This window comes from Sus scrofa, chromosome 13 (assembly GCF_054392235.1).
Source record: "Sus scrofa isolate SSC_HxYL_T2T_F1_AM1 chromosome 13, Sscrofa_HxYL_maternal_Yorkshire_Landrace_v2.0, whole genome shotgun sequence".
In the NCBI taxonomy this organism is placed as follows: Eukaryota; Metazoa; Chordata; class Mammalia; order Artiodactyla; family Suidae; genus Sus; species Sus scrofa.
In genome coordinates this window covers 171,438,477-171,465,706 of record NC_139395.1, presented here as the reverse complement: position 1 = coordinate 171,465,706, position 27,230 = coordinate 171,438,477, and the positions used below count along the sequence as shown (strand labels likewise).

At 35.8% G+C, this 27,230-nt stretch overlaps 1 protein-coding gene across 4 annotated transcripts in view; it reads left to right on the top strand.

Moving 5' to 3' along the window:
* The window catches only part of ZPLD1 (zona pellucida like domain containing 1), a 358,917-nt gene that overhangs the window by 262,436 nt on the left and 69,251 nt on the right, over positions 1–27,230 (top strand). For 2 of the 4 annotated variants that reach the window (XM_084991508.1, XM_084991509.1), the window contains 2 exons: positions 17,558–17,634; positions 19,411–19,981. The gene's annotated coding sequence lies outside the window, so the exon portion shown is untranslated. Of the gene's footprint in view, positions 1–17,557; positions 17,635–19,128; positions 19,259–19,410; positions 19,982–21,778; positions 24,030–27,230 lie in introns of those variants that run through there. The other 2 variants (XM_084991507.1, XM_084991510.1) reach the window with 2 other exon arrangements.

Below are 27,230 nucleotides of genomic sequence, written 5' to 3'. Positions count from 1 at the left end.
GCTTTGTTTCCCAAAACACCCTATCCCCAGTTTAAAAATCCCTATATATTTCCCAGGGTATTATATCCAAAGTCCTCCTCATTATAATCTCAAGCATATGCAATGTTCTAGACATTGTACTGTGCACTTTTATATTGTGAACTCTTAGTCTTCATTTCACCATGAACATAGTTATTAAGGCTCACATCCTTTGAAATATAAAGAAAATCCTCACTAGCACAAGCTTGAAGACAGGCCTGTTGGATTCCTGTTTTTGTTCTTTCCACATTCCTATTCATGATGCTGCTACTTAGCTCTTACCTTTACATACACATACATGCATGGGTGCACATGCGCACGCGTGCGCAGGTGTGCACACACACACACACACACACACACACACACACACTGATTTTTTATTTAGAACTTTACATTTATGGTCTACCTCCTTTCAAAAAGGGTGAAAGCGGGACAATAAAATTTAGGTGTACAACATCACCATAACACAAATAACGAAAACAAGAACTTTGAAAAGGAAGAGGAAACAGGCATTTTATTTCTAGAATGTTTACCCAAACCACTTACTTCCGACATGTGCACTGCCACCACTCCAAGCCTTTTGTGTGGACTGCAGCAATGGCCACCTACATTTGTTTCCCACTCCACTGTTAGCCTATACAATTCCAGTTCCATACAGGGGTAGAGGGACTATTTTAAAACATAAACAATGGCAATTTCTTAAAATATTCTGCTGGTTCCCATTATATTTAGGATGCAGTGCCACTCTTGACCATGACCTTCATGGCGATATGTTATCTGTTTCACACTTGAATCTCAGTCTTCATCTCTTTCCCTTTCTCATCCACTTCACTTTAAACATTGGTGGGCTTCTTAGAAGAGTATATCCTGCTTAGGGTGTTTTACCCATCCTTGATTTGTTCTAACCGGAAATCTTCATGTAAAAGCCCTTCTCATCATTCAGATATTAGTTCCTATTTGCTAGTTCTAGGTCAATATATGTAGACATACACTATCCTTTTTAAAAAATAGCTTCATGGTATTTATCATATGGATGCAACTTAATTCAGTTAACTGTCCTCTAATAATAAGCATTCAGGTTCTGCCCAGTGTTGACCAACTATAGAAAGAAAAAAAAAAACCTGCAATATGAACAACTACATATATATATGTAAACATAATCCAAGAAGATTATTTAGAGGAATAATTGCATTAATTGGAATTACTAGATCAAAAGTATTAGATGATTATTTTTGACAAATTTTTCCAAGCCAGAGTTTAATTTTATTTTTTCCAGCTTTATTGAGGTAAAATTGATAAATAAAACTTCTATGTATTTAAAGTGTACCACGTGATGGTTCAATATAAGCATAATAATTATTATCTCAATCAAGTTAATTAACACATCCATCACCTTATCTCAACTTACGTTTTTTTTTTTTTTTGGTTTGAATGCTGAAGATCTATTCTCTTAGCAAATTTCATGTATACAACATAGTATTTTTAATTATAGTTATCTCACCATATTTTAGATACCCAGAATTTATTCATCTTATAAGTGAACATTTATAGCTTTGACTAACATTTCCCCATTTTTCCCACTTGGCCCTTAGGAACCACTGCTTTATTCAGAGAATTTAATTTTAAAACATAATTCAGTGAAGGACATTTTGAAAGGCTAAGCTAAGGTACTCATAATGTGTAGCTTTATGAAGCTCTAACTTGATCCAAGGGCAGAGCTTAGAAAACCTTCAGGATTGGTGATTTTAAATGAATATCCTTGAAGTACACTTTTCTCAGCGGGTCTTCAGATACGAATTATTTTCTGAACACAGCCTCCTTTTACTAACTAAAGGATGAGCCAGAGCCTTAGTGTTACTGGAATAAAAGCAAGAGTTGACCTCTTGCTATGAGCACTGGAAAGCCTGAACTATATTTTTGTCTGTATGGAGGGTCCTAAGCTTCTCTATGGGGATGAGCCATGGGGCTTCATTTCCTGAAGACCCACCCTCTGCCTTCTCCATGCTCAGAAGGGGCAGCACTGAGGGTGGCCTCAAGTTTCTTCTAACTACACCAACAAATGCAGTCTTTTCCTTTTCTTCTCTTCTCCAGAATTACAGGCTGCACTATTTACTTAGTCCTAAATATGCTATACCTTATCATTTGTTATTTATCTCCTTTACATGGCTCCCTTCTCTCACTTGGGTGGTGTGGTGCTCAAAGGCAGAGATGTTGCTGCACCCCTCTTATTTCCTGACTTCATTGAGCAACTCATTCACTCTAATACAAAAGTGGGAATGATTATGTTACTGATTGTCCATGGCAAGCTGATAGGATCTGTACCTCTCGCCACTCTTCTAACCAGCATTCCTTTAGCTTATGATCTTTCAGCATGAGGCTACTGACCCTGAGCAGGAGCTGATCTAAGGGTGTGGAATATTTTCCTTCCATATGAATTTCATACCAGGATGAGCCTGCAACCTTGGCTTCATTAGCTGTTTTCTAACCAACTGAGCCCATGACTAAACATTTTTAGGGCAAAATTTCCATCACAACTCATTATTAAGCTAGTTCTATGAAGAAAACAAACTGTAGCCCTGAAGGAAAAAAGCATAAAAAAGTTGCCAGTGAGAGAAAATTAGGGTTATACGGTCAGCCTGTCTGCCATGTCAGCTACAGTACGCTTCCTCTGTAATGAGCTATGCAGTGATCCATTTATATAGGATCCATATATATATATTTATCTCAAAAGACTGCTGAAATTAAATTTCTAGATGCAGTTATTATTGATGTTTTCATATCCTGACATAGGAACATTTGACAGGCCTGCACAATTTTGTGCTTTTGCTGCTGCCAATCTGAATGTCTCAATAGTTGTGTATGCAGTGCGTACACTGCTTAAGGAAGCTTCTGTTCTGATATTTTCTAGAAGCTTTGCATATTATGGAGACTCAGTCTACTTGATTATCAGGTCATCTCCACAAGATACCCTAAAGACTGTACTTCTCCTATGTGGAGAGCATTAATTGTATCTAGTACTCTTTGAAATGAGAGATTTAGGCATAAATGCCACAACATTACCAAAATTAGTTGATTTTTTGCCTAAATTTTAGTTGATTAAGTTGGGCCTTTAATGCTGATAATTATTATCTTTTTACTCTTTGTCGTAAAATATGTCCATTGTGTTGAAAGCTTAGCACAGACTCTATGTAGCCCCTTGTTTATGAGTAGTTAGAATTATTTGAGTTCTCATGCTGTTGCTATTGATATTTGATACACAAACTGTAGTAAAGCAGTGATAAAAAGTAATTATTCAAGTGACTGAGACTCTACAAACCTTTAATCTTATTTTAGATTTTGAAGTTCAAATCTTTGAAATAAATTTTATCCAAAGTCAAACGTAATAAAGTTTATTCCCGTAATACATGTGTTGTTAACAAAGTCAATTTTTTTTCCTTTGCTTCTCTCAGCAGCTCTTAAACCAAGAGTCCTGTTTAGGAATAAAAACTTTTATAGGTATTTTTTTTTAAAGATTCAGTATTTTGTGGCATATTTTGGGTCCACAATAACTCTATAAATGTTTTCAAATGAACTTAATTTTAAAAATCTTTGAAAATTCTTTGTTTTTGCTTAAGTATTTTACTGCTTTTTTTTTTAACTCTGTGAAGTCTATTATAAAATTAATTAATCATTTAAATATCTCTTTTTTAACCATTCATTCATTTCACATTTATTGAACACTAACCTTTTCTTGTGTAATATGAAAACATGACTGCTGATAAAGCTGTTTCACCTTTGTTAGGAATGGTGCCAATGCTTAAAGATTAAGTAAGGGTTTTTAGAAAGACATCAGTATTTACATATTGGTATGTCATATATGATGCTGTGTAATGGTGCAAAAATGAGTATTATAATTAGAGAATGTTCTAAATAGTAGAACAAAAAAAGGCTAAGTGAGTAGTGAGGGACTTGGCTAAATTCAGATATATTGTAGAGAAACACATACAATACTGCAAACTGAATAAACTCTGATGACAGAATTGTACATATGGTATCCCTCACTTCCTGAGGTAATTGACTATTTGATGATTATGAGCAAGCTTCTTTAATGCACCACCTTTATTGAAGCAAAGACTAAGAATTAAAAAAAAAACATATCAAGCTATTTCCTTCAGGTTGGGTTGTGTGGCTTGTTTCATCCTGCATTGATAAATGTCAAACATATGAGTAATTTTCATCATGATACTCATATTGATAAAAACTGTGGCTGTGAGTTGGTGATAAAACTAAAACAATTAACATGTTTAACTTTTTACTATGGGACATTTCAAACATATACATAATAAATAGAATAGTGCAGTGAACCCCTCTGTGCCCATCACCCAGCTTAAAATACTGTCAATATTCAGCCATTTTTGTTTTATCTTTGTCTTCACCCACTTCCCACTGCTACTCAATTATTAGTGGTAGTATTTACAATTCCTTTTGTGACATACAAGAAATATAAATGCACTAATCTTAGCCGTACAATTTTCACAAATAAGTCCACCCCTTGTAACCTCACCTGTACTATGATCAGCAGTGGGATTTGTATTTATTATTGTGGCTGCTATAAATTCTGTAGGTTTTCATATGGAAGAGAGGGAAATTCTCCCTTCATCTTCTCTCCGATGCTCAGATGTGGCAGTAGGATCTTAGATGTGGGTTTAATGAACGTTAGATGAATGATATTTTGCTCCCAAGCCAAAAGCTTTCAATATTCTTCTCAATTCTAGGTTCTGAAATAGCCTCCCCTTGTGCCTCTTCCAGGTACAAGGAAGAGGGGATAGCTATCATGAACCGGAGGAGGAAGAAGAGGAGGAAGACTCTCCAAGCCCCATGTTAATCTTCAGCACTTTTCCTTTGTAAGGAAACTGACTGAAATTCAAGTCAAGTGACCTATCTCAGGCATTTACCTAAGTTAGAAAATATTTGTTTTTTAATGATAACTTAGTGGCTTCATCCTACCCTTGGATATTTGTAACCTTTTAATGAATCAAGAAATTGATAACATTCTAGCTTATCATGGTATGTCTTAGCTGTGGCTCTTAAAGGGACAACAGTGTGGCTGAGTGGAAAGTGAGAAGAATCTCTGGGGCGTGCTAGAGGCTATAAGCTGTAGTGTGGCTTGAAAAGGTTCTACTCTGTCTGTGTCTCATCCTGGCTTTGTTCAGCTCACCCAGTTCAATATACAATCACTACTGATGAGTAAGCCCTTGATTCTACACATTGGAGATCCATGCAGTATTTCTTTCCTCTGCTGGCATAGGAAACTACAAACCAACATAGAAATATTTTAAAAATGAAGTCAGAATTCTTCACTTGTTGCCAAAATATAGTTATTTATTCACAGTCAGTGGCTATTTGCAAGGCTGATTATTCTAATTCTGCACAAAACTCCCTGTATTCCTGTGTCACTCTTGAATAATCAAAATCCGGAGCTTCAGTAAGGGTGCTCCTCATTTACAAGGTTAATTCCTCCAATAACAACATCTACCTTCTCACACACATTTCAGAGCTGAGGATTTATCTCATAGGGCACAAACTCATTGGATATGCACTGTAAATAACCTCATTAAGAATACAGTGGAAGGATAGACATTACTGTTCTGCTGGGTCAGAAGGGTAAACACGACAAGAAAATGAGGCATTTACACTAAGTAGTCCAACCGATTTTATTTTACCGTGCCTTTTTAATTCTGAGCCTTTTGAAACACAGACTGCCTGGATATTCTGCCTTCACATAGGCATTCAGTTAGAAATTCTAAATTCTAGGGGGTGTGGGAACTCTCTGGGAGAACAAAGCCAGGGACTCTGTGTTAAACAAAGTTAGAATCAAGATGATATTTCAGCTAAGGATGAGTTGATAGTAAATCTACTTGTGCTTTTGTGCTCCAGGGGTTTTTGTTAGAATTCTATATAACATGATGGATAATTTCTCCCTGCCACTATCAACACAATTCATCTGATCTAGATCTAAGCAGTGACACAGCTCTAAGTAGAGACCAGGGCTGAGATGGAATAGGATATACTGACTGTTCAGTTATCTCCTTTCCAGTTCAACCCAAAGTGCTTTGGTAGAAGAAAGCTACTCCCTATTTTTCTACCTAAAGACAGCACCCAGCATAGTAGTGTGCCTGTGGAAGAATTCCATCAGCCAAATGGCCTTCCGAGAGAGGAGCTCCCATTGTATATAACAGAAAGCCCCATATCAAAGCTTTAATATTCTCAGGGCCCTTCCCCCAAGGGTCACTTAGCTTTAGTAGAAAATACTTTTCTTTCTTCTTCAAACAACAAACTATCTTTAAATATTTTTAGGAAGGTATCAATCAGTGGATTTCAAGATAGTAACACCTGCTTCAATATTTATTTACCTGAGAATGATAAAGATTATAGGTTACTATTTTGTGTATTAAAAACATTGTAACTGGAGTGGACTCATGAGAAAAGCATTCCATATTATGATGATCCCCAAATAAGTGTCATACTTATTTATCTTATAATCTGTACATTTATCTAAATAAATACCTTGTTGAGACCTACTCATTTGGCTTATTCTTTGGTTTGCAGGAAGAAGATGAAGTGTCTCTCTCTCTTTTACTCAGATCCCTAAGGATTTTTTGGCTTACTTGATCCTATTCACATTTATACAAAGATCAAGATGGTTACTCAGTTTTCATTGTTACAAAATCACTGCCTCATGGAAGCAAAATATTTACTTGATTACGTAAATGTCTATATTAAATCATATAGCCACATTGACTATCAATAGCAATAATCAAAGAAATACAACAGAAGATTTGGGATTATGTGGTGAAAGGAACTGGGACTTAAATTTCTGGGACCAGTGCCACATCTTTCAGGGGTCTGTGGATTCAAATCTATATACACATGTGAAATAAAATCTCAAGAAATTTTCATATAGGAAGAGAAGAGGTAAAACTGTCACTATATGCAGATGACATGATACTACATATAGAAAACCCCAAGGACTCAACCCAAAAACTACTTGAACTGATCAACAAATTCAGCAAAGTAGCAGGATATAAGATTAACATTCAGAAATAAGTTGCGTTTCTATATACTAACTATGAAATATTCGAATAGGAATACAAAAATACAATACCTTTTAAAATTGAACTCCCAAAAATCAAATACCTGGGAATACACCTGACCAAGGAGGTAAAGGACTTATATGCTGAGAACTATAAAGCATTAATCAAGGAAATTAAAGAAGATGTAAAGAAATGGAAAGACATTCCATGCTCCTGGATTGGAAAAATTAATATTGTAAAAATGGCCATACTATCCAAAGCAATCTATAGATTCAATGCAATCCCTTTCAAATTCCACATGACATTTTTCACAGAACTAGAACCAACAATCCAAAAATTTATATGGAACCACAAGAGACCCAGAATTGCCAAAGAAATCCTGAGGAACAAAAACCAAGCAGGAGGCATCACTTTCCCAGACTTCAGGCAATATTATAAAGCCACAGTCATCAAGACAGTGTGGTACTGGTACCAGAACAGACACAGAGACCAATGGAAGAGAATAGAGAACCCAGAAATAAACCCAATCACCTATGGCCAATTAATCTTTGACAAAGGAGGCAAGAATATAAAATGGGAAAAAGACAGTCTTTTTAGCAAGTCTTGCTGGGAAACCTGAGTGTAAATCAATGAAATTAGAACACACCCTCACACCATGTACAAAAATCAACTCAAAATGGTTGAAAGACTTAAATGTAAGACAAGGCACCATCAAATTCCTGGAAGAGAACATAGGCAAAACATTCTCTGACAGCAACCTTGCAAATGTTTTTTCAGGTCAATCTCCCAAAGCAACAGAAATAAAAGCAAAAATAAACCAATGGGATTTAATCAAAGTGACAAGCTTTTGCACAGCAAAGGAAACCAAAAAGAAAACAAAGAGACAATCTACAGAATGTGAGAAAATGGTTTCAAATGATGCAACTGACAAGGGCTTAATCTCTAAAATATATAAGCAATTTTTACAACTCAACAGCAAAAAAGCCAACAACCCAATGGGAAAATGGGCAAAAGACCTGCATAGACATTCTCCAAGGAAGATGTACAGATGGCCAATAAGCACATGAAAAAAATTCTCAACATCACTGATTATTAGCAAAATGCAAATCAAAACTACCACGAAATACCACCTCATCCCAGACAGAATGGCCATCATTAAGAAGTCCACAAATAACAAATGCTGAAGGGGGTGTGGAGAAAAGGGAACCCTCCTGCACTACTATTGGTGGGAATGTAAGCTAGTATAACCACTATGGAGAACAGTATAGAGATACCTTAGAAAACTATACGTAAAACTACCATATGACCCAGCAACCCCACTCTTGGGCATATATCTGGACAAAACTTTCCTTAAAAAAGACACATGCACCTGCATGTTCATTGCAGCTCTATTCACAATAGCCAAGACATGGAAACAACCCAAATGTCCATCAACAGATGATTGGATTAGGAAGATGTGGTAAACATACACAGTGGAAAACTATTCAGCCATCAAAAAGAATAAAATAATGCCATTTGCAGCAACATGGATGAAACTAGAGACTCTCATACTGAGTGAACTAAGTCAGAAAGAGAAAGACAAATACCATATGATATCACTTATATCTGGAATCTAATATACAGCACAAATGAATCTTTCCACAGAAAAGAAAATTATGGACTTGGAGAACAGATTTGTGGTTGCCAAGGGGGAGGGGGTGGGATGGATGGGGTGCTTGGGGTTAAATAGATGTAGACTATTGCCTTTAGAATGGATTAGCAATGAGATCCTGCTGTGTAGCACTGGGAACTATGTCTGGTGACTTATGATGGAGCATGATAATGTGAGAAAAATGTATGTATACATGTTTGTGTAACTGGGTCACCATGCTGTACAGTGGAAAATTGGCAGAACACTGTAAACCAGCTATAATGGAGAAAAATAAAAATCATTATATATAAAAAGATATTTTCATCAACATGTCACCTACTTATTCATTGAGGACTGAGGACAGTTGACCCTTGTAACACTGCAGGAGTAGGGGTGTCAACCTCCTGCTCAGCTGAGAATCTGCTTATAATTTAGAGTTGGCCCTCTTTATACATGGTTCAGTTGCACATATACAAGTTTCCATATCCACAGATTGAACCAACGGCAGATCCATCGTGTAATATTTATTATTGAAAAAAATCTGCATGTAAGTGGACATGAGCAGTTCAAACTCATGTTGCTCAAGGGTCAGTTGTGATATGATTCATCCCATATGGCTTTTGTGGTGCTCAATCTCATTCTAAAGTCTTACTAATATGCCCTATCAGTGCAACAGAATAGTTCCCAGTTCTGAATATATTTTTTTAAAGTCTGTACCATTAGGAAAATAAAATTTTTCTTTCTTTTTCTTGTTTAGTTCCTTTAAAGGGGCTTGGATTAGGGGTAAGAAAGTCTGTGCTCCATTCCTGCTCTGGCACTAATTAGTCAATGGTGGTGCTTAATACTTAGATCCTATGGGCCTCAGTTTTCTCTTTGTCAGATGAAAGGGTTGGGCTAATAATTTTTACAATTCCTTTCAGCTCTAAATTTCTTTACTCCATACCTTTTTAAAAATTATTTTAGTCATTATTAATTATGCAATACTTATTAATGATAATGAACTCTCCCCTCACTTAAAAAATGCTAGAACTGAGTGCTGGAAATGTAGGTCTATGATGAGATCTGACAAAAATGCTTGGTTTCCTATCATCGTGGGTTGCTTTTATAATTAATATGATTGAGGTGGCAGTCATAGAGTTGCAAACCATGGATCTCTCTTCAAGAAATAACTTGAGGTTAGAGGTCCACCTTGAAGTTAAATGACCACCTTGAAATTAGGAAGTCAGGAATGCTCTCTGTTTGTTTTTTTTTTTCCCCAGTGTTTTTTATCCTTTTTCTTTCTTTCCTTCTTTCTTTCCATCTTTCTTTCTTTCTTTCTCCTTTCTTTCTTTCTTTCTTTCTTTCTTTCTTTCTTTCTTTCTTTCTTTCTTTCTTTCTTTCTTTCTTTTTTTTTGCTTTTTCAGGGCCACACCTATGGCATATGGAGGTTCCCAGTCTAGGAGGTGAATCAGAACTGTAGCTGCTGGCCTACACCATAGCCACAGCAATGAGGGATCCTTAACCCACTGAGCAAGGCCAGGGATCGAACCTGCATCCTCATGGATGCTAGTCAGATTTGTTAACCACTGAGAATGACAGGAACTCCAAGAATGCTCTCGGTTTTTGATTTGCGGCCACTTCTGTGTTATCTCCTATATCCTGCATTAGAGCACTCTCCAAAGGGCCATCTTTTCTCTGGAACTCCCCATCGGGTTACCTAAGACTTTTTCAGGTTTGCTGCACTCTGAGTCTTTCTCTTGACCATTTCTGCCCTCTCCCTCTTTTCCTTTCCTGAGTGTTGAATCTGAGTCGTGTCTGAAAGCTTTTCCTGCTCATCACTGCTGCTGCTTCTTTTCTCTTTCATAGGCACTGCCCCCCTCTTACACCCAACCCCAGTGGACCTCTTGTTCCCACTTCCTTTCCATACCTCCTCCCAGAGGACCTGTCCTCCACACATCAGGGAATCCATGCCATACTAGAAGTAAAAACAGATATACTGAAAGATATACTTTCAGGTTTATTTGAAAAAGGCCTTTTTGGATTTGTTTGTTTTTTACTGACTTGTGTTAGTTTCAGGTGTACAGCAAAGATATATATATATACTTTCGATATTTGACAGATGATGGATGAATAAGAGAGGTATGAAGTGGCTTGTGAAAGGTCATAATTGGATTAATTAGCATCATGACATTTTATTTATTTATTTATTTATTTTTGTCTTTTTGGGGCTGCATCCACAGTATATGGAGGCTCCCAGGCTAGGGTCTAATAGGAGCTGTAGCTGCCAGCCTATGCCACTGCCACAGCCATGCCAGATCCAGGCTGTGTCGGTGACCTACACCACTGCTCACGGCAATGCCGGATCCTTAACCACTGAGCGAGGCCAGGGATCGAACCCGAAACCTCACATTTCCTAGTCAGATTCGTTTCCGCTGCGCCACGACAGGAACTACATTATTATGACATTTTAGGCTCTGTTTTAGTAACATCCATATCTATATATCAGATTCTTTTTCATTATAGGTTATTAAAAAAATAGTGAATATAATTCCCTGTGCTATACAGTAAACTCTTGCTGCTTAAATATATATATATGTATATATATATATATATATTTTTTTTTTCCTTTTTATGGCTATACTTCATGGCATATAGAAGTTCCCATGCTAGGGGTCAAATCAGAACTGCAGCTGCTGGCCAACACCACAGCCACAGCAACACCAGACCTGAGCTTGATCTGCAACTTACCCGCAGCTTGCGGTAACGCCAGATCCTTAACCCACTGAGGGAGGCCAGAGATCAAACCTATATCCTCATGGAGACTACATCAGGTTTTTAACCCACTGAGCCACAAATGGGGAATTCCAATCTATCTTATCTAGAGTAGTGTTTATCTGTTAATCCCATACTTCTAATTTATCCCTCTCTCTCACCTTTCTCTTTTGGTAACCACAAGTTTGTGTGTGTGTGTGTGTGTGTTTTGTTTTGCTTTACCTGTGGTGTATGGAAGTTCCTAGATGAGGGATCCAATCTGAGTCCCAGCTGTAGCAATGCCAGATCCTTAACCCACTGTACCAGGCTGGGGATTGAACATGTGTCTCAAGCCTCCACAGAGAAAATGCTGGGTTCTTAACCCGTTGCACCACAGCAGGGACTCTATAAATTTGTTTTCTATGTCTGTGAATCTGTTTCTATTTGGTCAATAAATTCATTTGTATTATATTTTAGATTCTACATAAAGTAATATCATATAATATGTCTGATTTAGTATGGTATCCTCTAAGTCTATCCATGTCACTGCAAATAGCAGTATTTCATTACTTTTATGGCTGAATAATATTCCCTTGTATAAATATGCCACATCTTCTTTATCCAGTCATCTGTTGATGGACATTTAAGTTGTTTCAATGTCTTGGCTATTGTAAATAGTACTGCTATTAACACTGGGGTGCATGGATATTTTTGAACTAAAGTTTTCATCTTTTCTGGATATATGCCCAGAGGTGAGACTGCCGGACCATATGCTAGATCTATTTTTAGTGTAAAGGAACTTTTGATTGCATTTCTTCTTTCCTTTCTGTTTTCTTTTATGGAATTAAACACTTTTGAAACGGGTTAGGACTTAGAGAACTTAACTTTAGCCTTTTGATGTTTTACAGATGAATTAGAGAGATATGAAGTGATTTGTCTAGGCTCATAAGTGGCTTAATTAACAGCATGGTATTTTAGACGCTGTTTCAGTGAAGAGATGATCAAACCACACAAAGTTTCTCTTACCCTTCTGACCAGGCCTCTTATTATACTTTACTGTGACTCACGCAACTATTCAAATTCACATCACAGCTTGATCAATAAGTGACAATGTGGTCCTTCTTGGTAGTATCTGTTTTTTAAATAAAAAAAATTAATGATTTTTGTTTTTTACATTATAGTTGATATAGAGTGTTATGTCAGTTTTCAACTGTATAGCAAACTGATCCAGTCTCTCTTACACACACATATAAATTTTCTTTTTCTCACATTGCCCTCCATCGTGTTCCATCCCAAGTGACTAGATATAGTTCCCTGTGCTATACAGTAGGATCTCATTGCTTATCCACTCCAAATGCAATAGTTTGCATTTATTAACCCCAGACTCCCAGTCCATTCCATTCCCTCCCCCTCCCCCATGGCAACCACAAATTTGTTCTCCAAGTCCATGAATTTCTTTTCTGTGAAAAGGATCATTTGTGCTGTATATTAGAGTCTAGATACAAGTGATATTATATGAGGTTTGTCCTGCTCTTTCTGACTTACTTCACTTAGTATGAGAGTCTGTAGTTCCATCCATGTTGCTGAAAATTATTTTGTTCTTTTTTATGGCTGAGTAGTAGTCCATTGTGTATATACACTACATGTTCTTAATCCATTTATCTGTCGATGGACATTTAGATTTTGTTTCCATCTCTTGGGTATTATGAATAGTGCTGCAATTAACATAGGGGTGCATGTATCTTTTTTAAGGAAAGTTTTGTTCGGATATGTGCCCAAGAGTAGGATTGCTATGTTATATGGTAGTTCTATATTTAGTTTTCTGAGGTATCCCCATACTGTTTGCATAGTGGTTGTATCAATTTACATTCCCACCAATAGTGGAGGAGTGTACCCTTTTCTCCACAACTTTTCCGGCATTTGTTATTTGTTGACTTGTTAATGATGGCCATTCTGACTGGTGTGAGGTGGTACCTCATTGTAGTTTTGATTTGCATTTCTCTAATAATCAGCATTTTTTTCATGTGCCTCTTGGCCTTCTGTATATCTTCTTTGGAGAAATGTCTATTTAGGTCTCCTGCCCATTTTTCAATTGGGTGGTTGTTTTTTTTTGCTGTTGAATTGTGTAAGTTGTTTGTATGTTTTAGAGATTAAGCCCTTGTTGGTTGCATTATTTGAAACAATTTTCTCCCATTAGGTAGGTTGTCTCTGTTTTTATGATTTCCTTTGCTGTGCAAAAGCTTTTTGGTTTGATTTGGTCACATTGGTTTACTTTTGCTTTTATTTCTGTTGCCTTGGGAGAATGACCTAAGAAAACATTTGTAAGGTTGATGTCAGAGAATGTTTTGCCTATGCTCTCTTCTAGGAGTTTAATTGTGTCTTATCTTATGTTTAAGTCTTTTAAAGCCATTTTGAGTTTTTTTTTAATGCATGGTGTGAGGGTATGTTCCAGTTTCATTGATTTGCATGCAGCTGTCCAGTTTTCCTAGCAACACTTGCTAAAGAGACTTTTCTTCCATTTTATATTCTTGCCTCCTTTGTCAAAGATTAATTGACCATAGGTGACTGGGTTTATTCCTAGGCTCTCAATTCTGTTCCATTGGTCTGTATGTCTGTTTTGGTACCAGTACCACACTATCTTGATTACTGTAGCTTTGTAATATTGCTTAAAGTCTGGGAGAGTTATGCCTCCTGCTTGGTTTTTGTTCCTCAGAATTGCTTTGACGATTCTGGGCCTTTTATGGTTCCACGTAAATTTTTGATTTGTTCTAGTCCTGTGAAAAATATCATGTGGAATTTGATAGGGATTGCATAAAATCTATAGATTGCTTTGGGTAGTATAGTGATTTTAACAATATTAATTCTTCTAACCCAGGAGCATGCAATATCTTTCCATTTCTTTGAATTCTCTTTAATTTCCTTGATTAACATTTTGTAGTTATCAGCATATAAGTCTTTCACCTCCTTGGTCAGGTTTATTCCTAGGTGTTTGATTTTTGGGGGTGCAATTTTAAAAGGTATTGCATTGTTAAATTTTTTTTTCTAATATTTCATTGTTAGTATTCAGAAATGTGACGGAATTCTGAATGTTAATCTTATGTCCTGCTACTTTGCTGAACTTGCTGATCAGTTCAAGTAGTTTTTTTGTGTGGAGTCCTTAGGGTTTTCTATATATAGTATCATGTCATTTCATATAGTCACAGTTTTAGCTCTTCTGTTCTGATTTGGATGCCTTTTATTTCTTTTGTTTGTCTGGTTGATGTGACTAGGACTTCCAATACTATGTTGTATAAAAGTGGTGAGAGTGGGCATCCTTGTCTTGTTCCAGATTTTAGCGGGAAGGCTTTCAGCTTTTCTCTGCTAAGTGTTATACTGGCTGTGTGTTTGTCATAAATGGCTTTCATTATATTACATTATGTACCCTCTGTACACACTTAGGTAAGAGTTTTTATCATGAATGGATGTTGGACTTTGCCAAATGCTTTTCCTGCATCTATTGAGGTGATCATTTGGTTTTTGACTTTTCTTTTGTTAATGTGGTTTATGATGTTGATTGATTTGCATATGTTGAACCATCCGTGTGAACCTGGGATGAATCCCTCTTGGTCGTGGTGTATGATCTTTTTTATATGTTGTTGGATTCAGTTGGCTAAAATTTTGTTGTGAATTCTTGCATCTATATTCATCAAGATATTGGCCTATAATTTTCTTTTTTTGGTAGTATCTTTGTCTGGTTTTGGTGTTAGGGTGAGGGTGGTTTCATAGAATGTCTTTGGGAGTGTTCCTTCTTCAACCTTTTGGAAAAATTTAAGGAGGATGGATATAATTACCTCTGTATTTTTGGTAGAATTCACCTGTGAAGCCATCTGGACCTGGAGTTTTGTTTGTTGGGAGGTTTTTTTTTTATGACATATTCATTTTCATTTCTAGTGATTGGTCTGTTCAGTTGATCTATTTCTTTTTAATTCAGTTTTAGTGGGCTATAAGTCTCTGGAAATTTCTCCATTTCTTCTAGGTTATCAAATTTGTTGGCATATAATTGTTCATAGTATTCTCTCATGTTTTTTTGTATTTCTGCAGTATCTACTGTGATTTCTTCTTTTTCATTTCTTATTTTGTTTATTTGGGTTTTTTCTCTCATCTTCTTGGTAAGTCTGGCCAGAGGTTTATCAATTTTGCTTACCTTTTCAAAGAACCAGCTCTTGGTTTTATTGATTTTTTTCCTATTGTTTTTTGAATATCTACTTTATTGATTTCCTCACTGATATAAATGAAAGAATAGTTGATTTACAGTGTGTGTCAATATCTGCTGTACAGCATAGTAACTCAGTGACATATATATATAGCATATTTAATGTATCCTTTTTCTCATACTATCCTCTGTAATGATCTATCACAAGAGATTGGATATAGTTTCCTGTGCTTTACAGTAGGACATCATTGCTTGTCTATTCTAAATGTAATAGTTTGCATCTACCAACCCCAAGCTCCCTGTCCATCCCACTGCTTTGCCCCTCCTCCTTGGCAGCCACAAGTCTGTTCTCTATGTCAACATTGCTAATTATTAGGGAAATGCAAATCAAAACTACCATAAGGTTCCATCTCACACCAGTCAGAATGGCCATCATTAACAAGTATACAAATAGCAAATGCTAGAGAGGGTGCAGAGAAAAGGGAACAGTTTTTCACTGTTGGTGGGAATGTAAATTGGTATAATCACTATGGAAAATGGTATGGAGGTACCTCAGAAAACTAAATATGGAGCTATCATATGATCCAGCAATCCCACTCCTGAGATTTTAGTCAATATCTGGACAAAACTATAATTCGAAAAGATACGTAACTCCTATGTTCATGGCAGCACTATTTAAATAGCTGAGACATGGAAGCAAATTAAATGTCCATCAACAGAGGAATAGAAGAATAAAATGTGGTCCATATATACAATAGAATATTACACAGCTGTAAAAAAGAACAAAATAGTGTCTTTTATAGTCAGAGAAGAGGGCCTTACATGGAGGAGAAAATATTTGAGTCATGGGGCTATTTTTTCCAAGCTGCTTTCAGTATGGACATGACTTAAGTCATAGAGGTCTCTGAGACCCCACATTCCTGCCCTGGAGTGACTAGAAAGAAACATCAATATTTGAATGGGTTTTTAGGGGAGTGATGTACCTTCTAATGTTGGTGTGTTGTGGAAATTTGTAACATAATAATTAGGAACATGTGTTACTGTAGAAAGAGCAGTGTAAACACATGAGGTAACTGAGCATAGAACAATGTTAGACAGAAAAACTTAGGGTTCTCTGCCAAGACCATGTCATCCCAGATAGCTGAAAGCAACCCATAGAGACAGATGAGACAGATTAAGTCAGAGCCAGGGCCTAGGCAGGGAGACTGTATTGCCACATCTGCCTTAGGAAGGGTGGGATTCATGGGTGTGTGACCAGGGCAATTACACAGAGCCTGATGCATAGGATTTAATTCATTGTGGTCATTATAAAATTATCAATAATTTTGTCTTTAAATTTGTATTTTATAGTCAGGATTATCCCAGTGGGATGATGGAGCATGCACAGGGGTCTTGGAGCCTCTACTAACATGTGGTCCTATCTCCTGTCATTGCCTTTACCCCTCCCCCTCCACTGATCAGGTGCCCAGTAGCCCACTCCCTTACTTCTACATAGTGACTTCTGCTGCCTCTTTTCCCAGTAGGGGCTTAGGCATGCACATGGGAAGGACACTTTTGAGGGTCTACATTTACCCAGACAGTAGCTTCATGCCCAAGGAAGCGGGATATTGGAAGCAAATAAAAATCATCATGATAGGTTGAGAGACTGCAGAAAACTGAACAAGGGGTCTAAATGAGGAGTCCACATAATTATTTTGCACTGAGCCCTGCAAATTATATATCCATCCCTAGCCTCAGGCCTTCAAAAACATCTTTCTTTGCAAGGATTGGCAATTAGTAAGAACATCACTCTTTCCATACTGGTTTGTATACTGTATTATGTATAAAGCAGTGATATTTATGGTATTGCTATGGTTCCAAACCTTATTTCTCAGTTTTATAGATTCAGAAACTTAATTTTATTTTTCTCTGCAGGTATAAACCTATGGAAGATTGATCCATCCATGTCTACCAAACTATAAGAGCTTTGTGAATTAATATGTTTTGAATTGGTAAGTAGTTAGAAATATCAATATTGGGGAATCACTGAATTTTCTCCTCAGAAGACATATCTATTTGGAAAATCTGGTGGTTTAAAAAACTCAGACAAAAATTATTTAGATGCTCTTTGGAAATAGTGTCAATAGATTGGCATGCACCCTTCTTTGCTGCAGAGGCTGCTGAGAGGGCTAGGCTCATGCCTGTCACTCTGGGGACCTTGTTCTATAAAATATGCTTGAGATCTACACAGTAAATCTAAACCCTTTTTATCCAGATTTTATCCTTCTGAATGCATTGGGTCTTGCAAGCTTACAATGTTCAATTTTACAAATTACCCTCTATCAATTTATCCACCCAATGAGATTTTAGTCTGTACACTTTTATTTACAGTAGCAACACATTTGTAATAATCATTTATAATGGATACATTTATAAATAGTTGATCAACTGTTGGTTTTGGTTGGCTTTACTTTCATAAGTTTACATTTTGCTTACTTTCTCATCAAATTCTAGATAATTTCAACTGACTTGTTAAATTAAATTTTAAAATATCTGCTTCATTCATAAGTTCTTAAAGAAGAAATGGTTTTTTCTATAACACATAATTTAAAATGTTTAAAGAGAATGCTAATTAAGTCCAGCTATTATCAAATCCATCACCATAATTCATAGCCTATATCTCTCTTTGTGTGAGATCTTTAAGAATTTCAATTGCCAAATATTTATGCTATCAATATGTTTGTTTTGTTTCTACAATGAGACAATCAGCTTGAACAAATTGTGCAAGTATTATCAGAATAAGTGCTCAGTATCAACTCCACCGAAATTAAAGCAATCATTTTCTGAAGACCTTTTTCAATATTGGAGTGGATGATACTTAATAAATCTACTCTGTAGGTTCTGCTGAGTGTATTTTGGTAATAACTCATCTTGAAATGCCATTAAGGTGTAGTCCTCCTCAAATTTAAAATGTTGTCAGTACTCATGTGATAGAGGTTGAAAATTACTAAAGTACACTCTTAAAGTTTTCCAGTTAACTTATGCAGAGTTCTGAGGACTTAATTCTACTTTGTTTGGAGCTTTGGGAAGAACTAAAGCTGATTTTTGAGAGAAGGTTTGGTCTTTCTTATCTCAGCTGCTGTGTAGCTGACAGGAATACAGATACATTTTTCAATATTTATATAAAGTATAAATTATTCTATATTCCATATATATGTATATATAATATAAATCTCATTAACTACATAGCTAGTAGTTAAGTCATAAAGAAATCAGTTTATTAAGAAAAATCCCAAATATCTTCCTTTTAGATATTTATAAAAGCCTTAATTTTCAAAGGCATGTCACATGTAATATCTTTTAGCAGGCCATCTGAAATAAACAATTATTTTTCTAAAATTTTAATTCTCCCCTCTGCTTTAAGGCAAATCAGTAGAAAGTTACATAATCCAGTTCTCTAAAAAGTTGTCATTTCAGTGATTGATTCATTTTTTTCATACCCCTAGTACTTACTGGTCTCCTACCAGGAGCTCTTTCAGGCATGAGTTGTAAATATAACGAAGACCAAATTCGTGGAGCCCTGTAGAGTGATGTGGATACCCAGTATCAGATGATTGGAACTATAAAAGAATAAAGGTGATATTAGGTTTTTAGTACTCTATTTATTAGTATTGTCCCAAATGCCAATATGTGGTTTCTGGAGCAGAGAAGATTTATCACTACTTATTTAGAGCAAAAAATAATGTGCTGTTTTTTTTTGTTTGTTTTGTTTTTATTTTGTATTACAGTGTCTTCCCTCCAGGGCAAGACAAGGAGAGTCAGATGTCACTCTACACTTACTGAGTCTGTATTGCAGTTAAGTAAGACCTCCTCTCCCCCTACACCCAAGAAAATGAATACGCATACTTATATAGGAGAGAGAGGCAGCTGTCTTCCTTCCTCTTTTGAGAGTGTTTCCTTGGAAAAGTAATGGGAGGGGGTCCTGGGTCCTCACTGTTTGGAGTGTCTCCATGGCCCTGGGTCTTGACCCCCCTTGAAGTGTAAGCATGTTCCTCTGGGAAGGTTAATCTCCTCGGAGTTCTTATTATTCAGTTAGTCAAAAATTACCTTCTAAGGATTGCATTTTTATCTCAGGTTCCAATTTTCAGTAAGATTTTCTCAGAAAGCCCTCTCTGGGCAAAAATAAAAATATTTTCTCAACGGCCACACAAGAGGGCTATGAGCTAGAGTGCTTGATGTGTTCCTTTCACTTGAGTTGTCAGCCAAGAATTCTCTGATCTGAACTGAGATCTGAAAGGCAAGAGGAATCAACTCTGGAGATATCTGTGGACATGAATCATCTGGCATAAAAATCTTAAGGTGAGGACGAGCTTGGAATGTTTCAGTAAACGAAAGGAAGCTGGTACTGTTGGAGTATAATGAAGAGAATGAATGGAGGTATACACAGAGCTGTAACAGATTCACCAGATCACACTACACTTCACAGAATGTGTAAAGGATTTGGATTTAATTATAAATACAATGGGAAGCTATGAGAGGATTTTTAAGCAGTGGGGATACAGGGACCATGAGGAAGGTACTGCAATAGTCTAAGCAAAAATAAGAAGTGTTTTATATTATTTCTTGGTAATAGATGTAAAGAGGTGAATATTGTCATTATTCAGTCATTTACTTATTGTTTCCCCATTTATTGAATGTATTGTGTGCCTACTATGTGCTACACAGACATATGCCAAGTTCTAGGGATATCATTAATTGAAAAATTGACATGATTTTTGTCTTCTGGAAATTTATGATGCAGTGAGGGGCAGAAAATATTGTGTTTGGGAGTAGGACATGCCATGCAACAAGGAGGAGCACCTAAACCAGAGCAGGGTGGGACACAGGAAGGAAGTCTGAGAGTTCAGGTTGTATTCAGCTGTGTCCCAGAAACTCAGTTAAAGTGCTTATTTTATTTTTATCTTATATTATTTATCTTATTTTTCATGTAACATTGAATCTGCAGACAGACAGTAATCCAGAGTTGTTATGGTGACACAACAACATCGAGGTCACAGCCTCCCCGTAGCTTTCATCATTGTCATCTTTAGTGCAAGGTTGTTCTCCTCATATTTACAAAAAGAAAAAAACCTCTTGCCCTTCTGGATATCACTTTTCAATTCTAGAAAGAAAGAAAAAGAAAAGGTGAAGGGCAAAACATAGATTGACTTGGTTTGCTCAGTCTCTTAGGAAAAAAAGGCTCTGAAGAATCCTACACTTAACCGCCAGGTACGCCTCTTTGTCCAGAACTGGGTCACATGCCCACCTTCAGATCCATGGGAGTGTGGAAAGCTAAGCATTTTTAAATGGAAGCATTACACACTATATTAACTTGTGGTCTATTGAAAAAGGAGATGGAGTGAATAGATATTTGAGGGCGATTAAAAATGTTGGGCACAGGCATGATTTCTGTAGAAAGTGAGAGCTAAGGCTTGTAAGAAAAATTCTCAGAAGACTATTGAGACACAGGAAAGAAAAATTCCTATCACTTAACCTTTTCTTCTTAACTCTAATTTTTTTTAAAAGAGAAGTGATAAGATACCTCTGTGTTCTTCATTTTCTGTGAAGTTGTTATTGAAGATAGTGTTTATATTTCAGTCAATGCTCTTTTATAGACTTAAACTAACTCCCTCTTTTACTGTTTGACTTGTGTACTTTACATTTTTTATGATAGCTTGATTTTAAAACATATTATTTACGTCTGTTTCTCTTATTTATAATATCCCTTCAATCAATTTAGAAACTACTTACTTCAGTCATGACTGAAAAATATAAGCAAATGTAATATATAGTGAGTTTGAAGTATATTTGATCCTTAATACATTTTCTTAACTAAATATCTGGTACAATGGACCTTGGGGTCAGTCCTTATTAAAAGAGCACCTGGCTTTTGGCAAAAACAGACCCATGCATATTACTGGCCAGATAATTACCCTTGTAATATAAAAGTTATACAAGATAAAAATTTGGAGTTCTCACTGTGGTGCAGTGGAAACTAATCCAACCAGTATCTCCGAGGATGCCGGTTCCATCCCTGGCCTTGCTCAGTGGGTCGGGGATTGGGTGTTGCCATGAGCTGTGGTATAGGTCACAGATGCGGCTTAGATCCCATGTTGCTGTGGCTGTGGCATAGGCTGGCAGCTGTAGCTCTGATTCAACCCATAACCTGAACCTCCATATGCCCTGGGTGCAGCCCTAGAAAGCAATAAATAAATAAATAAATAAATTTAAAAGCATTTTCAATTATCAAAGACATTCATTTTATCCCTTAGTTTCAGGTTATATGGAGTATTCGTTTCCTGACCCTTTTGAATCTTTATAGTTTCCATTTCTTAAAACTGGAGGAAGGCACTCCTCCCTGACAAAAATGAAAATTAAAAAAGATGAATATGAGTAAGGCTTGCCTGTGGAATTTCTAGGTCTTACTGAAGAAGTGATTATAAACTGACTCTAGTGACATTGTTTATTCCAGCAACACCCCTTTCTGCTTTCAAGGAGAGAGCTCAACTGTGAGTCCAAATAGATAAATAAATAAATTAATTAATTAATAAAATCTTCATAATTATCCTTAGATGATGATCTGTTTCAAATGTGAATATTCAGTGATCTCATGCCTCAGAACACAGGAAATGCTGGACAATACTTAGGATGAAAAATCACTGCCAAGATGGCACAAGGCAAGCTTTACACAAGCCTAATCATTAATTGAACATTGCACAATTATTCTTGGGAACTCATTATATCTGTTTAAAACTCATTTTCCAGATGACTAATTGTATTTTTTTTAAAAGCAAGAGGTTTAGTGTTTTATTCTATTGAATTACATATTTGATCATTTTTAGAGTCCCCCATTTAGTTATATGTCCTTTTTCATCTTGATTGTACATTGATCTGACTGAACATGAATATATGGAACCATCCTACAATCTGGATTTGGCATTCATGGACTGGACATTTATCAGTGCATTCCCACCCTGAAGACATTTTAATTTTTATATTCAGATAATGGATAGATATTTAGTCAGAGTAGAGCTGAGAATCAGTATTGGGCAAATACATGCATTTCATTACTTTGTCTTTATGTTCCCATATAGATTATTATTAAAATTACAACAACTTTCATCTCTATTTAAACATTACAGAAGAATTATTTTCAAAAAATAAAGAGGTACTCAAAAATGTGCATTGCCTTTAATGCAATAGATTGCCAGCTACTCTAATATTTCATTCACACACACAATATTATATCACTCACTCAGTTTCTAAAGCCTGTAGACTCCTGATGGTACAAATGAAGTAAACTTTCAGCAACCTAACACTGGGCTTCAGAAATGGTGAAATCAGGAATCCACTTAGAGTTTAATCCTCTATTAAGAATTCTTTTGGAGAAACATAAGAGTTACTGTTTGGCACCTACAAGTTCATAGGAAACCTGATGAGTAGAAATTGGCCCAGGTACCTAACTCCTGAATGAATTCCTTATTCATGAAAGGCTTTCTACACTTGCTTGTGTTTGAAAGAGGGTGAGGGTGTATGGGAAGAGTGATCAAATAGGAACAGATTTCTGTGACATTTCAAAATATAATAATGTTCACCTTCCAAAATATTCATTGTGCAAAAAAAGAATTATTTGACCTAACCATTCTCATATAAAGGTTAATCCATAACTTAGGGAGTGCTTTTTAAAGGACATCAGATCCTAAGAAAGAATTGTATTTGTTTGCAAAATACTTTTTTAGTGTCCTTAATACATCCATCTGTGTTTTTTTGTAGGGAAGAAATACGTTGGGTTGAAATAACCCAAGGTTGTTGTAAAAGTTTGTTTTGCATAGACTGTGTTTAACTATGGGTTGAAAGATGGGAGGTGGAGGCAAATTCGATACTACCTTTCCAAAGCTGAGAGAATAGAAAGGAAAACCTTTGCCTAGCAGAAATAGTAGATGGCCTAAAGAAAGCTCCTTGAGATACCTGGGCGCAATTCAATATTGTTTTGAAATTATACTTTCTAAGGATTTAGTCTCTTCCAAGAATTTAATAAACTAGGTAAGAATAAACTGGGTTATTCAATTTGAGCATTATAATTTGTCTAGTGAAATTCAAAAGTTATTATGGTAGCTTTTTATGCTTGGGAAAAACAATCACAACATGGTGTCCAACGTCACATTAACTATGATTGTTGTAGACAATTTCCTTTGAACATCAAATTACTCTTACATTGATCTGACTTCAAAAATAGCCTTGATGAAACAAATATGATTCTATCCTCTGCATTTGAGATAAACCTGGATTGACAGTGAATACTTGGGAGCCCAGAATCAAGCCTCCAGAAGAATCGTTCAACCAAGAATAATGAGTTGAGTCCAATAAGGTAGTTTATTTTGAATAAATATAAATTCCTTCATTTGGGATGCAGACAAATAAAAACTTTTAAGAAAAACATCTTTAAAGTTATAAAATGGGGAGATGGAATTCAGCAGCAACATGTGTAAAATTTCCTGTCTTTAATTAGTCAGGGTTCTCCAAAGAAACAGAACCGATAGTAGAATATGTTCTCTCTTTCTCTCCCCCCTCCTTCCTCCTTCTCTCTCTATATATTTACACACACATATATATATACATATGTATATACATATAGTACATATATATACATATGTATATACATATAGTACATATATATTACATATATTTACATACATATTTAATGTTGGCTGAATGGAGAAGAGTTAGAAACAGAACATTTAAAATATTTTTTAAAAATGATGATGGAGAATAATTGATTAATATCATTCCATTCATGAAGTTCAGTGAGTGGATGTTTTTCCACATACACTGCATTTTCATCCATCACTAGTAATTTCTGTCACTCAAAATCATAGGTTTAAAAAACTAGAAAATATTAATTTTGTTTTTTATTTCTTATCCTCTGTTGTGTTAAGGTAATACCACTAAATACCCTCCTGAATGTGTCAAAAAAGTAGCTATGATGTTATTACCAACCTATTTTGAAATGGTTATAATAAAACTACCACAGAGATGGTACATTTTCACTTATCATTTTTCCCCATCATGATGTGGAAATTTTTATATGGTAAAAATATATACCTGAAACTGTGATGTTGGGCTTCATGGGCATTCAGTGTAATGAATGTATAAATGGGCATAGGAAATTCACTCTGTGACTCAGAAAAATGCCACTACTGGCTAATTGGGCACAACTGTCAAAAAGCAACAAGATTTTTAACACAAAACTGCCTCTCTCTCTCTTTTTTTCTTTTTTGCTTTTTAAGGCCACACCTGTAGCATATGGAAGTTCTCAGGCTAGGAATGGAATCCGAGCTTCAGCTGCCAGCCTGTGGCACAGCCACAGCAAAGTGAGAGCCAAGTCATGTTTGTGATCTACACCACCACAGTTCAGGGCAATGCTGGATCCTTAACCCATTGAGCAAGGTCAGGGATAGAACACACATCCTCATGGCTGTTAGTCACGTTCATTATCACTGAGCCACAACAAGAACTTCCAGGAAAGTGTCTCATTTTTTTTTTTTTTTTTTTTTTTCTGGTAAGAAAATACATTGACTCTTCAGACCTCTAGACAAGGTGGCAAACTGGTAGCTCAAAGATTTAATTCAGTCCAAATGATTTAAAAACATTAGACAGCACATAAAATCTGGGTAGTTGCAAATAAAAATCTTGACCTATTTTTTTCTTGACAAATTGGAATTTCTGGCAATGTTGAATAATGCATTCCTGCATGGAACAGTCTCTTGAAAGAGAATAGCCATTACTGTCTTTGGGAAAGTTTGGTGCCTGCTAATTGGGTATGGTTCCAGCTTCTCTCTCATTGTACCCTTGTGTCCATTCACCAAGTGATTCACATCACTTTTTATGTTATTTTAAACCCTTGTACTCCTTGCAGTTTGCTTCCTATCGGAGAATAGAGGTGACACTCAATTTAACTAGGATGTTCAGGACAAACTCCCACCATTCTTGAATCAGTGTGTATTGAAGCTATTGCAGTAGCCTATGTTTCTAGGTTAGAAATTTCCTAGAAATCTTGGTTTTAAAAGAGATGGGCCCATCTTATTAGAGCAATAGTGATATGATTAGAACATTTTTTTCTAACATTATCTAGTTTATGGCTTTCAACAAAGATTTGCTGGAAATACAAACCACAAATTCAGAGTTTTTATTGGCAAATAGTGCTGTATTGGTGAACTGATACAGTAATTGCACTTTTATAGCCATCAGCACACCAATTTACAATTATTTTAAATTTAATGCTTTTGATTAGACATTTCCAGAAATGAGTGTGCTTAAGTAATCTAAGAAACAAGGAAATGGCTTGTAAATCTAGGGATGATTTAAAAGCTTTCATAAAGTTATTCAGTATCAAATACTTAGTAAAGCTAGTTCCTGGAGCTGATCATCAGTAAGTAACTACCAAGAAACTGTAGTACTATAAATACTGTAATCACCATGAATTCTTCATTGAAGGGATCTTGAATATATTAGTAAATCCTGTATGTAAGGGGAATTTCTAAAAATACCAGAAAAAAAAATAGAAGTTTAAATATCATGTGATATATGAGCAACAATATAGCAATATTTCCACTAATGGTCTTAAAGTAATAAGTTCAACATTCCTTTAATAACATGTTCCCCCTTTGTGGTACGATAATACCTTCAATGTTAATAAAACGTTAGTCTAGCTTGCTAACTTATCAACTAACAATTTACGCTTATCAAGAAGTAAGGCTAATTTATTTGGCTTTTAGACTCTTGGGATTAGAAATATTTGGTTAAATTACTTGTTGAGTTGGGAAATCGATTGCGCTTATGTGTAAAGCTTGTTTGGGTCCTCTTTCAAGTGTGGCTGAATCTGGTTTTATAATTTGTTTACAATGCTGCTTGGCCTGAAATCCCATTAGGACATAGAGCCAATTTCTTTGTGTGTAAGTGTAAATGGGCTGCAACTGAGTTTGTTAGTACTTGAAAAACCTATGACCCTCCTATGATCCAGCTCTGCAGTTAAGAAACCTGTTAGGGTGCATGTATGAGAAGCCTACATGCCAAGTGAAAATGAAAAGGAAAATAAACTTGTGTGGGAGAATCTATAATGTCAAAAATTATTTATTTTTTGGTTACTGGATTGATTATATCAAAATGTGTTAATCAGTGTATACATATTTTATGAGTTCCTTTATACACTGAGTTCAGGTCCATCTTAAAACAAAAAGAAACTCTCAAAACCAAAACATTTGGGTGGTACAAACTTTTTCAAACATAGAAGTCTAGAACTACATAGTTCTTATTTATTTTATAATCCTTTTTTTTTTTGGTGTGTAGCTAAATCTTTGCTTTAATATAAAACTATATTGAGACTAGTCTTGTCTTACTCTTTTTTTTAACTTTGAGAAAAACATATTTCCCCACTTTCAAATATATTTTGTAATCTGTCAGTGTCTTTCTTCATTCACTTATTCAAAATATATTATTGTATGACTCTTATATGCCAGACTTTCTTCTGAAGAATAGGGAGGCCTTAGGGAACAAGAAGAACCCACAGCAG